General features: G+C 34.8%; 1 pseudogene; it reads left to right on the top strand.

Annotated features, from left to right (window-relative positions):
* Positions 1-1,283: 1,283 nt before the first annotated feature.
* LOC131915252 (vomeronasal type-2 receptor 116-like) lies at positions 1,284-12,765 on the top strand (annotated as a pseudogene).
* The last annotated feature ends 1,931 nt before the right edge of the window (positions 12,766-14,696 follow it).

Genomic DNA, 14,696 nt, shown 5'->3' on the forward strand with positions numbered 1-14,696 from the left:
ATTTGTCCTGACTGTGGACCAAGAAGGAATATTCTAGCTACATGTAGCAATGTTAACAGCTACATGGTGTTAATGTACCACATTATCTTTATCCATTCTTCTCTTGATGAGAATCCATGTTGTTTTTAATTTCTGACTATTATAAATTGAACAACAATGAATATAAGTGAACAAATGTCACAGTGGTAAGATGAAACATCCTTTGGATGTATGCCCAAGAACAGTTAAGCTGGATCTTGAAGTAGATTGATTGCCATCTTATGATAAATTGCTAAGATGATTTTCATAGTGTTGGTATTAGTTTGTACTTCTACCAGTAATGTGTCTTCTTCTTACTTTACATGCTTGCCAGCTGTGCTTTCACTGGTTTTATGGATCCTGGCCAATAGGAAAGCTGTGAGATGGAATCTCAGTATACTTTGGATTTGCATTTTTATGGTTGCTAAGGACTTGGAATATTTATTTGTTTCTTGGCCATTTGAGTTTCCTCTATTGATATTTTTCTGGTATGTCTGTACTCCATTTTGGGGTTATTTGTTTTATTGATATGTATTTTCTTGACAACTTTAGAAATTTTGGATAATATTCTTCTATCTGATGTGTAGTTGAGAAAAATATTTTCTCACTGTGTAGGCTGTTACATTGTTTGAATGACAGTACCCTTTGCCATGCAGAAGCTTCTCAGGCAGACATATTCAAAAACAGCATTCAAGCAGGCACAGAACTTATTCATACAACAGACAGTAAAGATACTATGTCCTATTCTGCTCATTACTGCTCATATTTCCTGTTTGTCTGTAATAAGCTTTATCTACAAAGAACTGTTTTGGACACTTCCACATCAAAATTCATTTGGAATGTCTGATGTAATCCACATCAACTATTACAAATGGTAATCATAGAATTGGTTTGATGAACTAAGCTTATTAGGAAATTTGTCCAAGAGGAATCTTATCTGGGAACGTTATGTCCAACAACATGGATCTAATCATAAGGAATAAGGAGGAGAAGGATAATCATAAGTGAAATTATTACTCCTTAATTGTTATTTGGTAATAGAACCTCAGATGCAGAGCCCAAGGCTGAAGGGTGTTTAAGAATCCTCCAGAGGTGAACAGCAGACTGAAAGAAAAGTACTGAGAGAAGTACATACATTCCTTCACAGAAACTACAATAGTAAAAGGAAACTCATGTACGTGTTTATGCATAACTGACATATGGCTTTCTCTCTGACTCTTCATGCTGCACTTTACTCAAGCTCTCATCTTAATTTCATGACAAAGATGCTGTTGTTGATCTTTGTCTTCTTGGTCCTGAAGCGTCCCTTCGTTTTGTGCAGTTTGACTGATCTTGTATGCTTTTGGAGAATATAAGACAAGAAAAACCCCAAAGGAGATAAAAACATTGATTGTTTCTTTTCCATTTATACAGAGAATAGATACTCAAAAAACAATTACTTCACTAGGAATCTTGATAAACAGTAAGTGCCATGTTCATTTATTAATTCGTGTTTATCATGGTAGATGATGCATTCTAGGGCTTCTGAGAGGTAGAACATTCTTCTATGTGTCTTCTATCCATTTTTTACTTCACCTTCTAGGACATAACTCAAATTTATTCCATGTTTGCTATAAGTTATTTCCATATTTCTGATAATTTAGGGGTTAGTTGGTTGGTTGTCTTTTTCAGATCAGAGATTCCAGACTGTAAGCTGAAGGAATGACCCAAGCTTTTTACTTTGCTTTGAAAGATAATCCTTTAATATGACAGTTCCCAACTGGGGTCATGTGATGTCCTTCACAAACGTAGTACCAAGCACTGCTTTTAGTTTATTTCATAGAGGCTACAATAAAGTGTGTGTGTGTGGGGGGGGAGTTGGTCTCATACTGTTTCCTTCATCATCATAGAATGCCCAGTTCCTGCACAAAGGACCTTGATTTACCTGGCCTGACTTTTACTTAGATATATTGAAATGGTACTCAGATTTTGCTCAAGTAATCTATCTGTTATAATTTCACAACTATTGTGTTCTATGACAACTGCAGCTGAAATCAGGCGTGGAATCACAGTATCTGTTCACTATGAGAATTTTGTGCCCTTCTTTCCTTTATATTCTGTTCCATATGTACAGCCATATTTTTGTTGAATAAACAATGTCAGGACTATTTTTCATTAAAGTTCTAGGTTAGAAACACATGGAGAATCCACCTAGCATACTCCAGTAGATAATTCATTCTTTTGTTAGAATAGATGATGTCCCTGCAAGCAATGACTTCCTATTTCCCTTTAATGTATTATAGTAAAGGTGTTGCCTGTAGTGCCTGCTAACAGTTGAGAGAGGAGTACTAAGGTTATAAATTCACCCAAGTTTCCCCAGGCTCAAGGTTATTTATTGATTTCAAATAGTCATGTCATATTTTTGCTGCATATGCTTTCATCTATTACATTTATTCCACATTTAAATCTCCTTCTCCTCTTCTCCTAATAATATAAAATGATTTCATTCATTGTGAGGAGGCTGCACTATAGAATCTTTGATTTGTATATTTGGCCACAATTTTTCTTTATCAATGGGGTTACTGGTTGAGATTTCAGCTGAGGAAATTGTTACAATGTCTCTTGGAATTTTAAGGGAAACTGTCAAAAATAACATTATAAATGTTTGGGTAAAAACAAATTTCAAGATGTGGCATTGTATATGTGTGAAAATCATCACAGTGAAGTTTTCAGTTTTATATAAAGATTATGTTCAGTTATTAATACTATATCCTAGTATGAAATTCAAAAGAGAAGAGAAATTTTATGACTGTATTATATAATAGAGAAATTTCAGAAGAAAGGAAAACCTACAGTAGAACTTAAGAAATCTCATTGATCACTGATTTTTTTTATCAAAAATATATTTAGGTTTGAAGGAAAATGTGGAAAGAAGGGCCAGTGATCACATAATAGGTATAAAAGCATTATTCATGGTAATATGGAACATGGAGAAGATGACCCAGACATCCAACCAATCAGATATAAATGGGGAAGTATGAAGGGGGATATGAGTAGAATTTGAATAAAAAATTTTCACAAATACCAATTTCATGTCTCCCACAATTTTGTGAATATCGACACATTGCATGCAAGCTGTGCCCTGACAGTCAAGGAAATTTTTTTTTTAATTCTTCTCATTCACTTACAAAATTCATCAGCTAATGAATCAATATACCTCAGTGATGTTATCTCCTGTTTTAAGATGATGAGGAATATATGTCCAAACTTCTGACAGTTGAAATTTCAGGCTATTTCTACATCTATGCTTACATATTTACATGACACAAATGAGAGAGGTCCAGAGAAATGTTTGAATTTCTCCTAACTTATGAGTAAGAAAGAAAATGACAAGGCAAATGTTTCCTTCCTAGATTCCTTTGTTTACATTTTTACCAATACAAATTAATCTATTAGTATAGAAACTGATTCATGGAGGCATAAATGTCTCACTTGTACAAAAATGGTCCTGATCATTTCATTAAATTCCTTCATATACATGTATATTCATTAAAAATTGGATTATTGTATATAAATTCCTATTAAGCCTTTTTTATTACATAGCAAACATGTTTCCAAATTAGTGTACATTTCTCTTCCTGTATTGTGACAAAATAGCAGTGTATGTTTTATGACTATTTCATATTATTTTATTTTCTCAACAATATTTGGATGATTCTATCATGATTAGAAACATATCACAGTTGATAAAGCAATTGAATTTATAGAAGTAAAATATTGGATTATTAATGCACCTATATGGTGTTTTGTCTAATTAAATAAAGATATATTATCAGAACTTTGTGAATAAAATATGACTTCCTGGAACATGGCCATGATGATTGAGAGTCAGCAAAACTAAATACATATTTATCATCTCAAATGAGACTCTTGTGTGGCAATAAATATGGGTATTATGAAGAGACATTCTGCCTATGTGCCCTCTAGTAAAATTTTTAAGGTTATCTTTTAGTTATTTGTGAATAACATGGTTAAGGTAACAGGAACATGAACTTTAAGGAAAAATAAAATATCATCATATTTTGTAAGACTTTCTATTAATGTCCTATGTCATCACAGTGAACATATTGAAGAAGTGATGCAATTGTCCTGTCATTTGTTCTCATAGGCTTTGTAGAACATCAGGAACTTACTTTGTGGCAAGTTCAAGAATTTAATATAAACTTACTGTATATGTATTCATTTTAACTTAAAAACAAGTAGTATGTTCCGTTTATTCAGTAAATGGTATGGATCATCATATCCATCATCAGATGTAATTTGTCAGAAGGATTGTTTGTTTACACAGATCCTGGTCATTTTACAATACTTCTGAGTTGAATGAGCACTTAGGTGTGTTATTTAACAAACAAATATTCCAACTACTCTGTTGATATACACAATCAGAATTTCTCTGTGGCTCAGAAAAGGATTATCTTTGTTGTGGTGACATTGTATTTGTATGTTAATAAATAAAGTTTGCCTGGAGATCAGAGGAAATAGCAAGCCATTTTAAGTAAACACAAAAGTCAGGCAGTGGTAGCACATGCCCTTAATCCTATCACTTAGCAGTCAGGGTATTTGTGTGTTCAAGTCCACACTAGGGAACAGAGCCAAGCATGGTGACACATGCCTTTAATCCCAGTAACAACTATAGAGACCTGGAGGTCTGTACAGACAGGCTGTGAGAAGGAAGTGAGGTAGATGGGCTAAGAAAGCCAATGAGAGGGCAGAACAGAAAGGCAATATAAACCTGAGTAGACAGGAAGTCATGGCATTTGGAAGCTGTAGAGCTGGTGAGGTAAGGTTGGCTGGTGGCTATTCCTAATTCTCTGATCTCTAAGGCTTTCACGCCTATATTTGGCTCTGTGTTTTTTATTTAATAAGACCATTTAGAAATTCATCTAACTTCATGGCATCCATTATTCTCTGTAAGTTGGAATTTGATACACAGAACAAAGAAAAGTAAACTTATTATATGTTTTTACTCTCTACATTTCCAACATTGTTGTAGATTAGATGTGAAGGATATCCAAATGCTTGTACTGTATATTATTGATCTTCTGGTAAGCACAGTTTGTATATAATGCAGTAAATAAGAAGTTAAGCTATTGTTATGTATATCCTCCACTGGAATTGTTTTCCCAATTTTGCCTATAGTTTTCTTCTATTTGTCCAAACCATGATGTAAATGTTGTTAGTCATACATGTTTTGCTACAGATATATAGTAATGAGAGGGAACAAAAGCAATCAACCAATCTCCATTCAGATTGAGTCAAATCTCCAAAACTGTGAGCCTACCTGAACAATACAGGAAGGATTCAGTTATTTTCTCACATAACTACACAAACTTGTGTTACCTATTTAAAATGATATTACTCATTTGAGGATTTCACGGAATTTATTTTTATTGTATTCACACCATTCCAACAACTTCCCCAGATTCATACCTATTTCCCAACCACCCTGCTTTGTTCCATCTTTTTTCTTAATGCATCAAGTCAAATTTGTACTGTTCATATGCTTTCAGATATATGTCCTTCTACTGTACAATGTTTAACCAGCAAAATGATTTAATCTTAAAAATAGGTAAAAACTGGCTCTCCATCTTTCAGTATCTATGAATTGCCAATATTGATCTAGTTTCTAGTCATCTTCTTTGTGGAGAAAACTTTGAAGTAAGTTTCTTTTTCCTTTCTAAATATAGTGATTTTTTTTTTACAGAATGCTGAGTCTTGTGAATAAACAGAGCCTTCCAGTTTGAAAGCTCACAATGTCACTTCACTTTCACAGGTGGAAGTAGAAGATAATGTGTTGCATTTCAGAGAAAAACTTCATCTGATAGACTCCAGGTTTTCCACAGATTCAAAACAATAACCATGACTGATAAGTAGAGGCTTTCCAAGGACATGAGAAAATGTAGCATCACTAATGATGGCACAAAGTAACAGTGGGTACTTTTTGAAATGTAAAGCAGTAAAATATTGAAGATTTTATATAGAAAACTTTCAATATAAATTGAATGAATAATTAATTTTCATGCAAATTAAAGCTGTGGTTACAGAGGGGAAAAACACAAAGCTAAAATAGCAAATTTGTTTTGGTGGTTTGGTTTTGTTCCTGTTAAGACATATTTTATGGTCCACTCCTTTAAAAGAATGAATGCAACATAGAAGTATGAGTGCATCCATAACCATAGTCAAGTTTAAAATATTTAGAAAAGTTTACTGGGAATCATGACAATGTACCCTTCAGCTCTTATCTCTTTACCCCTTCATTTCTGCCTATTCCTAAATCTACGTTCTATCCCATAGAGTTCCATTTGGGCTTTTCATATGAATGAGACAATCTGCTTTTTTCCATTTTATGCCTTTTTACCTATATAATTTTTTCATTCCCATCTACATAACAGCACAGATCAAACATATATCCCCTGCATATTTTATTGAAAATACATTTTTCATACATTATATTCTGAATATGATTTTCCCTCTCAACTCCTTTGAGATCCTCTGCATCTACCCTCCTATCTGACCTCACACCCTTGCTTACTTTGTTCAAAAGTGTCATGTAAATAATAGTTAAGAATTAAATAAAACAAAAACAAAATCAAAATAAGACATTATTAGACAAGCATAAGAGATAAAAAGAATGAGATACATATAAAGATAATGAGACAAACACATTTGTACATACAGGCATCCCATAAAAACACAAAACTGGAAGGCGTAATATAAATGCAAAGGACGTGAAGCTTAAAATAGTTTTTAAAGACCTGAGAAAATATAATGATATAACAAACTCCCAAAGATGCCATTGAGTTTATTTTTTTATTGGCCATCTACCTTATAGGGTTGTTCATGGTCCCAGTGAGCCTCTATTGGAGAGAACTAAATTTTTGATTGTAGGTAAATATTGATAGGAGATACCTCCTGAATTTAGGATAAGAGCATTTGTCCACTTCTCCTATGAGCAAATGGACTTCAGCTGGCAGAGACCTGTACAGGTCTTGTACATGTTGCCACAGCCTCTGGGAGTTTTTATGTTCATCTGTCTTGTGCATAGAAAGTCTTGTTTCCTTTGTGTTTTCCATCTACTCTGATTCTTACAATCTTTCCACCTCCAATGCCATGGGATTCCTTAAACCCTGTGGGGGGTGGGGTGGATTTGATGGTGACACCACCTTTAGATCTGGTGCAAGGTATCTCACTCTTTGCACATTGACCAGCTATCTCTGTTGGTATTTATCTACATATCCTTGAGGTAGATACAATTCTGATGATGTCTAAGCAAGGAAAACTTCAATGACTACAGCAGAATGATGTCAGGAGTCATTTTATGGCTTTGTCCCTTTGTCAGAGCAGTAGTCTTTGGTTTTCCCCTAGGTCACTGTCCTATCTACTGTCAGGTTCTTGACCAGCATTGCAGTGTCAGACATGTATTTGGTCTCTTGTAATGGACCTAAACCAAATCATTTATTATTTGGTTACTCCCACCAGCTTTGTGCCACTGTTTCACTAGCACATCTTGCAGGCAGTCACCATTGTAGATGTTTAGGTTTGTGCTTACCTTGCTTGTTTTTAAGAGAAGTTTGAGTACTATGGGCAGTAGTTAGCAGGCATAAACGATCTAGTTAGGCACCAGCTTGATTTCTTCATCTTCACTCAGCTGTATAGGTGTCATCTTCAGCCATAGGGCCTTATCCTCAGTTTATAGAAAGGAGCCTATAGCCTTTGGTAACAGGCTGTGTTTTGGATGGCCCCTATGGTGCCACTTTGGCTAACTACTCAATAAAATGTAACCCACTTCTGGTACTGGAAGCTTCCTTCAGTGAGAAGAACTGTCTGTATTGTTGGGGATTGGTCTCAACTGTTATTTGTCAATTTCACTTAGATTACCTTCATAAATGTATATTTTAGGAAGATTATACTATTTTAGATTTCTATACAGTGAACATGGGTAAGAAAATGTCTATATAGTAGGATGTAGAGTCCTTATGGTATATGCCCAAGAGTAGTATGGTGAAGATTTATGTAAACTAGACACAAGCTAAAGTCATCTGAGAAGAGGTAAACTCAGTTTAGATATTATCTCCATATTAGTGTTTGTGGACTTGTCTGTGGGACATTTTCTTAATTGGTGATTGATGGCGGAGGGACTAGTCCATTGTGGGTTATGCCATCCATAGACTTGTAGTTCTGGGGTCTATAATAAAGCAGGCTGAGCACTACGAGAAAAAAAAAACAAAACAGTAACTAGCACTCCTCCATGGCGTTTTCAGTAGCTTCTTTTTCCAGGTTCTTGCTCTGTTTGAGTTCATGTGCTGACTTCCTTTTATCATGAACAGGGATATGGAAGTATATGATAAATAAACTTTTTCCTCCCTAACTTGTTTTTTGGTCATAGTGTTTCCTTGTAGCATTAGAAATCCAACTATAACAGCTCAGCTATCTGGATATTTAAGTAGATCTATACTAAGCTTCCTAAGGAACTACTGCACTGATCTTCACAGTGCCATACAAGTTTGCATTCCTATCAGCAAGGATGATTCTGCCATTAGTATGCATTCTTGCAGCATGAACTATTATTTGATTGATGCATGTCATTCTGAATATAATTGGATAAAATTTCAAAGTATATTTGATTCAGAGTACCCTGGTGAGTAAGGATCTTGTTCCATTATCTAGCCTGCCACATTGTCCCAAGGATGGTGTTGTTTGTCATACAATAGCTTTTCAGTTTCATGAGGTCTCATTTACTTATTGTTGTTTTGGTACCTTTCCTATCAGTGTTCTGTTCAGAAAAACTTTTGCCATCATAATGAATTCAATACCTTTTTAATTTTCTCTTTTAAGAGATCTAGCATATCTGGTCTTACATTGATATCTTATATCCACTTGGAGTTCAGATTTGTGCCAGTTGATAGATATGGATGAATTTGTGTTTTTCTCCATGTAGCAATCCAGTTGCACATCACCATTTTTGAAGATGATTTATCATTCCAACTGTATATTTCTGGCCTCATTATCAAAACATAGATCTCCATAGGTGTGTGGACATACTCTGAGACTCAAATTCCACTCTCTTCATCAACATGTCTGCTTCTGTGTCCATATTATGCTATTTTTATTACCTCAGCTATGTAACACATTGTGAGAGTAGAGTGATATTTCCAGTACTTATTTCATTATTTAGTATTGTTTTAGCTATTCTAGGTAGTTCTGAGTTACATATGAAGATAAAAAGTCTCCTTTCAAGTTCTAAAGTACTTAATTTGTGTATTATATTATAGTCTATATTATTATTATTTTTCTTTTTTTTTTCTCGAGACAGGGTTTCTCTGTGTAGCTTTGCGCCTTTCCTAGAACTCACTTGGTAGCCCAGGCTGGCCTTGAACTCACAGAGATCTGCCTGGCTCTGCCTCCCGAGTGCTGGGATTAAAAGCGTGTGCCACCACCACCCGGCTTATTATTTTTCTTATTAACATTTCACAGAAGAGTAATTGCAGTGCATGAATAGGAGAATTAAATGTTAACAATGCACATCCATCTCCGTTATAGAATGGCAGGGGCATAGACATTGTGGTATAACTTCAAAACTTTTTAAAGATATAATTGTAAGAAATAAAAGAATAAGACACTGCCAAAATAAATCTGATTCAAGCATGAGCATAACAAATTATGGGAAACATAAATAGTTAAATCAAGTCCATACCAGCATCACCGCCACAAGTTATGTATAGTTACTTGAATATGTATTTATTCACAAAACAATACAAAAATATGAATGAGGCAATACCTAAAACACTCATAAACAACACAATGAAATGAGATGTTATTGTTAAATAAGATCAAACTGTAGAAAACTATATAAAACATTTACATCCAATTAAAATACCTTAAATGAAAGAGAGAATCTAAAGGAAACATATTACAGAGAACATATCTGGACAAATATGATGCAACTTGAACCCAGGGCCAGGACTGTAATACCAAGCTAAGCATATGGGTTGAAAGGCATCTGTATAGCATAAGGGTCCATGTGAAGAGAGTGGAGCTCATTTCTAACTGGTAGCAGGTATAGTTATATCAAATCTTATATCATCAATACTGCACATCCTCAAATACAAAATAAAAATGAGAAAGTATGTGAAGGGAATGATGGGATACAAAAATTATTATGCTATTTGCATTACCTATGAATCTCTCAGTCTTTTCAGAGCTCTTGACTTAGACAGATTTAGCTACCTGCTCTTCATCACTTTAAACAAAGTCATAACACTGTCCAGGGCTACCTCAGCATACATTATAGCAATCTAGATAGTATATAATACCCATTTATTTTCCACATATGTTAAATGTTAGAAGTATACAATGAATGCATGAGCAGATTCAATGTTAGGCAGTACAAAATGTTCTAGTCCCTGAATGATATGCATATATATCACAAAGTTTACAGAAAATCGGATGGATCTTTAAGAAACTTCAGAGTAACAGAATCAATCTCATTGGTATGAAATCTACCCAAAAAAACACTTTGATATTCCTAATATTCTCCCACAGATTTCACACCCTCATACATAAAATAATAGGAATTTTGCCACCATAGAAGTGGGGCAAAAATAAAACCCAAGAATTCAGCATTATTCTTATATTGAGTGTGATTTAAAATTATCATGTTCAGAGCCTAAATTCTTATAATTAGTGTGCTCTGTTTTCAGATTGACACCTAAGAACATCCACTTGATTTTCTCTCTTCATTTTGCCATAGAGAAATCAAGCAATAGGAATCCTCATATTTTACCAAACATTTCTCTGCTAGTTAACATACAATGTGACCTGGTGGATGATCAGAAGAAATCTGGTTTATCTGCAAAAAGAAGTTAAAATTTTCCTAACTACTACTGTAAAAATCAGAGAAAATATTTAATTGTACTTACAGGACCCATGTGGGTACTTCTTGCGATCCTTGGACCATTCCTATACATGTCCAGAACTCCACAGTTAAGTTGGTATGGGTTGCTTTTAATGAAATACTCTCATTCCAGTTGAGTTTCTGAGTACCAAAAAGGTTAAAAATCAGAGACCGGTTTTATATCTATTCTGTTACATCAAGAATAAATGCTCAGATACTTTCTACAGAAAACTTAACTTTTTTACAAGTATACATGAAAGTCAATAGAAATGTGGAACACTGTATGAGAAAACTTAGTTTATATGTAGTTTTCTTTATAACAAGAAGAATCTATATATGATTTTTAAAATGATGTGAAGAATTCACACTTACAAAAACCCCCAGTATTACCTTGGTACACTTAGGTCTTGGACCAAGCATTATTTATTTCATCTTCATATTGTGCTTATGTTCTATGTCTACTATGGTCATTTTCAACCTCTCCTGAGTGTCCATGAGCAATTTCCTTATCTCCACCAGATGTCTCCCAAGGACACATCTCTACCACTAGCCATGGTTTACCGAATTGTCCATTTCAGATGGAACTGGGTGGGTGTAATCATTTCGGGTGATGATCATGGAATTCAATTTCTTTCTGAACTGAGAGAGGAGATGCAAAGGAACATTGTCTATTTAGCATTTGTGTCTATTGTCACAAATGGTGCAGTATCATTCATTCAAATGTCTGCTAAGTATTATAACCAGATCATGATGTCATCAGCCAAAGTTGTGATTGTTTTTGGAGACAAAGACTCTACTCTGCAATTGAACTTTATACTATGGAAATCTTTAGAAAGTAGTAGAATCTGGGTCAGTATACCACAATTTGATAGGATCACAATTAAAGGGGGTTTCTTGCTTAACTCCTTCCATGGGACTCTCATTTATTCACATCAGATTTCTGAGATGTCTGGTTTTAAACAATTTATGCCGACAGTGCCCCCTTCAAATTATAGTAATGAAATATCATTTGCTAAATTATGGTGGACTTATTTTAAAGTGTTGATTGTCATCTTCTAATTGTAAGAAACTGAAGGATTGTTCTACTGAAAATGCATTGAAATGGTTATATAGGCACCAGTTTGGAATGTCCATGAGTGATTCAAGTTATAACTTATACAATGCTGTGTATGCTGTGGCTGATTCATTCCATGAGATGCTTCTGCAACATGTAGACATATGGTCAGAGAATCCTGGGAAAGGACTGAAATTTGACTCCAGGCAGGTAATTATTCTTGCATTGTAGGGCATGCACACCATAGAGATGTCATTCTTAAAGGGAACCAAGGATTCTAAATCCATACAAACTACAAACCTTTCTTAAAGATGCATATATTTCTGTATTCTTTCATTACATGTTATGAAGATCGTGTTATAAATTATGATACAGGAGATACTGGCACACAAGCCAGCATTTTACAATCTAAGTGAAGAAATCTTGTCCAGAATATTTCAAGCACACACATTGTAGCTAGAGTTTTCATGCCTGGTCCACAGTCAGGACAAATCTCTCTCACCCACCAGTCCCATGGCTGCTCAGACCGGACCAAGTAAACACAGAGACTTATATTGGTTACAAACTGTATGGCTGTGGCAGGCTTCTTGCTAACTGTTCTTACAGCTTAAATTAATCCATTTCTATAATTCTATACCTTGCCACGTGGCTCTTGGCTTACCGGCATCTTCACATGCTGTTTGTCATCATGGCGGCTGGCAGTGTCTCTGACTCAGCCTTCCACTTCCCAGAATTCTTCTCCTCCTTGTCCCGCTTATACTTCCTGCCTGACCACTGGCCAATCAGTGATTTATTTATCGACCAATCAGCAACACATTTGACATACAGACCATACCACAGCACTTCCCCTTTTCTTTTCTTTTCTTTTTTTTCAAAAAGGAAGGTTTTAACCTTAACAAAGTAAAATTACATATAATTTGGGAATTTGGGCGTAGCTTCTCTTACTACTTCCTGCTGGAGAGGGACGCTGTATCTTATGGGAACACAAAGAAAATTTTAGGATTATGGAATAGTCCATGAGGCTGTATTGTCTGAGCCAGTTGCCTTTAAACCATTTTGGATGTTGGATCATCTGGCTCCCAGTGTGGTCTTGAACTCATAGATATCCTAGCTGCTAAGTGATAGGATTAAAGGCATGTACAAACATTGCATACCTTCTTTGTTTACTTATAATGGCTGTTGCCATTCCTCTGATCTCCAGGCAAGCTTTATTTATTAAAGCACAAATAAAATATCACCACATTTCAGCACAACTGAAATATCACCACAACATATTACAAAAGCAACTGAGCTGATCTAGTCAGAAAACAAGGTCAATGCTATGAGATCCAGGTAAGTAAATGAGCTGAAATGCATTAGTTTCAATCCAGGTATCATGTGAAGAGACAAATACACATTGTTATAATCAATCACATATTACCTAAGATTATATAGTGTCTTGTGGATAAAGTACCTTATAATTCTGCATGGACTGGAAGAGAAAAATTGAGATTCATCATGATATGTGCACTACCTATTAAACCATTGGCTTTTCCAGAACTGCTAACAAAGATAAATGTATATGAATTCTAACTCATCATGTATGTAATTTAGTCATGGCCTTGGCCAGTGATGCCTCTGCAGAAATATTATCACACCTTCAGTAACTGGGGTATCACATTCATTTTTGACATATAAAGTATGAGAATTCTAGGATTCCAAGATAAGTTCCACAACATGTTATTATTCTTTGATCTATATTCCTGACTATGAACTGTAATCAAGATATTCATAAGCTTCAGATTTACAGAATCCCATTGAGGGAATTCATCCAACAACACTTTAAAATCCTTTTATTCTTCCACAGTTTTCACATTCTTATTCACCACAGAAAAAGAACAGTGGGTCAAAAAACAAGCATTCAGCATAAACCCACATTGGGTGTGATTTGACATTGTCCTCTTTGGACCCTAGCATCTAATGAACACTGTTCCTCTCTTTTCAGGGTGACACCTAAGAATACCAACTTGATTTTCATTCTTTATTTTGCTATTGAAGAAATCAAAGGAAATTCTTCTATTTTGCTCAAACATTTCCAGGCTAGTTTAGGTCAAATGTAAGCTGATTGCTCACCGGAGTAAAATAGCTTACCCTCCAAAAGAGGTAAATATTTTTCTAACTTTACTGTACAAATGAGAGAATATATTTAACTCTATATGTGTTCAACATCATCCATGTTTAGTCCAATTATGTACATCTCCAGAACTCCAGAGGTGAGGTAGTGTGATTTGGTTGAATGAAACACTTGTCTTCTCATGATGACTTTCTGAGTGACAAATCAGATTGAAAGGCAGAGACTGTTTTGTCTGTTCTGATCTAGAGTCCACAATACAAACACTTTCCAGGTATTATTTTTTATTTCTTAAAGCTTTCCTATGGGTCACTTTGTCCTCTCAAACATGATCATGAATGCTTTCTTAATTTGTGACAGATAGCTCTGAATGAGATATATATACCCATTGTCATGGTGCCTTTTGTGGTTCATTTCAAATGTAACAAGGAGAGAGTGACCATTTTAAATGATGACCTGGGATTTCAATTTCTTTCCAAATTTAGATGAAAATTTCAAACACATGCCATCTGTTGAGCTTCTGTGAGTATTATCGTAAATGGCTTATCATTCTTTAAGAGAGTTGAAATACATTATAATCA

This window comes from Peromyscus eremicus, chromosome 1 (assembly GCF_949786415.1).
Source record: "Peromyscus eremicus chromosome 1, PerEre_H2_v1, whole genome shotgun sequence".
NCBI classification, from domain to species: Eukaryota; Metazoa; Chordata; class Mammalia; order Rodentia; family Cricetidae; genus Peromyscus; species Peromyscus eremicus.